Below are 3,761 nucleotides of genomic sequence, written 5' to 3' on the forward strand. Positions count from 1 at the left end.
CTGTGATATCGGTAGTCCTAGTGCGTTGGAGGAGAAGGGATCGGGACTGAAGGTGTATTGTGATTTTTTGGCTGCAGCAGCACCCTGGACCCTGCACTTCTGGTATATCAGGAACCGCAGATCAAACTGAAATCTCCAGGATTCAGGCCCCATCCAGATTTGCCTGGAGGGCTGTTGGGACAGATCCCAGGTCTGGCACCAACCCTGAAAGGCAACTTTTAGCACAGCAAGGCCACACATCGTCCTCCTGGACCTTCCTCCGGGATCTTAGGAGTGCCTGAGAACCTACTCCATGGCCCCACGCTGGGGTGCTGGGGGTGATTCAGGCTTCTGTCTTCTTCAGGGAGGAAGAGCATAGCACGGGGGTGGATTGATGTCCTGCTTGGCCGCAGGCACGTGCGTAGGAGGCAGGACTGGGGAGAGGCAACTTCCTGGGGCTTCCAGGCTGTCAGAGGTTGAGGCAGTGCCTATCCTTGAGGAAAACCAGGGTTAGAATTGGAGGAAGTATTGTGTACTATGGGGTTGTTGAGAGAATCACAAATACCCATGAAATGTCCCAGAAATGATGAGAGAAGCTTTTGGGTGGCTGGGGCACTCAAATGGTAGACAGGGTTGGAGCCAGAGAACTGTTTCTTATAAGTTTATGGGGGATGTTTGGTTTGGGGTCTGGTCTCTGCCAGCAGTCAGAGTCCCCACGCTCCCATTGAGTGACCACCCAGAGGTGAAAGAGCTGAAGGCCACGAGTGAACGTGTATATTTTTCCTGCAAGCAAGAGGTAGCCTCCAGGCTCTGGAAGCTCATCTTGAGGTCACTGGTTTGGTTTGGCTTGCAACGAGGGCACTGTTTTTGCTCAGTAAAGCCCAGATCAAGGATTAATCATCAAAGGTGCAAATGGCCAAGGTGGCAAGCAGTCTCATTTTTATTAGGTTTCTTGGGACAAAGCTATGCCTTGCCCACCTTTTCATTCCCTTCTCCACCTCTCATTGGTACTAATATATGTTTTTTTGTTTATTGTTTGTTTGTTTTGTTGTTTGTTTGTTTGTTTGTTTTGAGACAGAGTATCCCTCTTGTGGCCCAGGCTGGAGTGTGGTGGCACAATCTCAGCTCACTGCAACCTCTGCCCCCTGGGTTCAAGTGATTCTTCTGCCTCAGCCTCATGAGTAGCTGGAATTACAGGCGTGCACCACCATGCCTTAGTAATTTTTTTATTTTTAGTAGAGACGGGGTTTCACCATATTGGCCAGGCTGCTATTGAACTCCTGACCTCAAGAGAACCACCCGCCTTGGCCTCCCAAAGTGCTGGGATTATAGGCGTGAGCTACATGATCATTTTCGTTGATCACTGAGTAGATTCTGGAGTCCAGAAGTAGGTCTACAGTGACCCAGTGAGGCATTTTCTTTCACGCTCTCGGTCTCCAGGAGCTGGAATGACACCTAGATTTGGGCTCTGCATCCTCTCAGCAAGGCTGGCTTCATACAGAGCCCATGCTCAGAAGGACCCTGGACTTGGTTAATGCTATGCTGCTGCCATCTTGGAATTTTTCACTTTTCTTACTTTACAACTTAAAAAAATTGTGATAAAATATATATAACATAGTGATTTGCCACAATTAAGAAAGCATGCATACGTGCACACACACACACACACACACACAGTTTTATATCTGTATGTGTGTGTGTGCTTTAATTTTTAATTGTGAGACATTTTATTTTAATTGTGAGATTTTTTCTGAGACAGGGTCTTACACTGTCACCCAGGTTGGAGTGCAGTAGCATGATCACGGTTCACTGCAGCCTCAACTTTCTGGGCTCAGGTAATCCTACCACCTCTACCTCCTGGGTAGCTGGGACTACAGGCGTGTGCTACCACACTCAGCTATTTTGTGTGTGTGTGTGTGTGTGTGTGTGTGTGTGTGTGTGTGTGTGTGTGTATTTTTGTAGAGATGAGGTTTTGCCATGTTGCCCAGGCTGGTCTCAAACTCCTGGGCTCACGCGATCTGCCTGCCTCAGCCTCCCAAAATGCTGGGATAACAGGTCACCACACCTGGCCATTTTCACCATGTTTAAGTGTACAATTCAGTGGCATTGATTCCACTCATAATGTTGTGCAACCATCACCACTATCTATTTCAAAACCTTTTTGTTGCTCCAAATAGAAACCCTGTATCCATTAAGCAGTGACTCTCCATTTCCCCTCCCCTCAGTCCCTGGTATCCTCTAAAGTACTTTGTCTCTGTGAATTTGCCTATTCTGGATATTTCATAGAAGTGGAATCATGCAGTATTTGTCCTTTTGTACTGAGCTTATTTCTCTTGGCCTAATGTTTCTGAGGTTCATCCATATTGCAGCATGTGTCAGAATGTCATTCCTTTTTACGGCTGAATAGGATCCCATCATATGGGTACACCATTTATCCATTTATCTGTTGATAAACACTAGGGTTATTTCCACCTTTTGGCTGTTGTGAATGGTGCTGCTATGAACATTGGCATACAGGTATGTATTTGAGTTGTTTTCAATTCTTTTCTTTCCTTTTCTTTTTTTTTTGAGACAGTGTTTCCCTCTTGTCACCCAGGCAGGAGGGCAATGGGGTGACCTTGGCTCACTGCAACATCCACCTCCTGGGTTCAAGTGATTTTCCTGTCTCAGCCTCCTGAGTAGCTGGGATCACAGGCGTGTGCCAGCATGCCCAGCTAATTTTTTTGGTATTTTTAGTAGAGACGGGGTTTCTCCATGTTGGTCAGGCTGGTCTCAAACTCCCGACCTCAGGTGATCTGCCTGCCTTGGCCTTCCAAAGTGCTGGGATTACAGATGTAAGCCACCATGCCCGGCCTCCTGAATTACCTCTCCTTTATATGGCTCAGCCTTGATGACCAGAAATTAACCATCACCTCTATCCTGGGGCCCACTTAATGTTTGCTTGTCTTCCTGTGGACAAACGTGGTTTACTTGTCTATATGTGCCACACTGTGAAAGGATAACAGTTTACTTAAGGCCATTAGCTTGAGGACTGAAGCCACAGAAACCCACATAAGCTTGCTTATGTCTCATTACATGACTACTATCATGTGGTCTTCATAACACGACTTTACTATTCCACTGTCTTTACCAATGTATTTGTCTGTTCTCACGTTGCTATAAAGAAATGCCTGAGATGGGGCAACTTATAAAGAAAAGAAGTTTAATTGGTTCACAGTTCCACAGGCTATACAGGAAGCCTAGTGGTTTCTGCTTCTGGGGATGCCTCAGGAAAATTACAATCATGATTGAAGGTGAAGGAGAAGCAAACACATCTTACATAGCTGGACCAGGAGGATGTGGTGGGGGAACTGCCAAACACTTTCAAACAACCAGATCTCATGAGAATTCACTCACCATCATGAGAACAGCATGGAGGGGAAGGTGCTAAGCCATTCGTGAAGGATCCACCCCCATGATCCAATCACCTCCCACTGGGACCCACTTCCAACATTGGGGATTACGGTTTGACATGAGATTTGGGCGAGGACACAGATCCAAACTGTATCAACCAACATGATTTCATTATGGCAGGAAACACTTGCCCAGAAAGATAAAGATTGCAAGTAACTTTAGTGTTTGTTTTAGGAATTTCCCCTAAACTTACTTAAAACTGCTTAACTTTGGTAGATCGCATCAAATGACCATTAACTCACCTTGCTGTCTCCATGATCTTGGATTATATCATAATCCTATTCAATCGTAGACTGCCCCACACTGAAAGACCTTCCTTAAATCAGACT

This window comes from Macaca mulatta, chromosome 9 (genome assembly GCF_049350105.2).
Source record: "Macaca mulatta isolate MMU2019108-1 chromosome 9, T2T-MMU8v2.0, whole genome shotgun sequence".
Classification (NCBI taxonomy): domain Eukaryota; kingdom Metazoa; phylum Chordata; class Mammalia; order Primates; family Cercopithecidae; genus Macaca; species Macaca mulatta.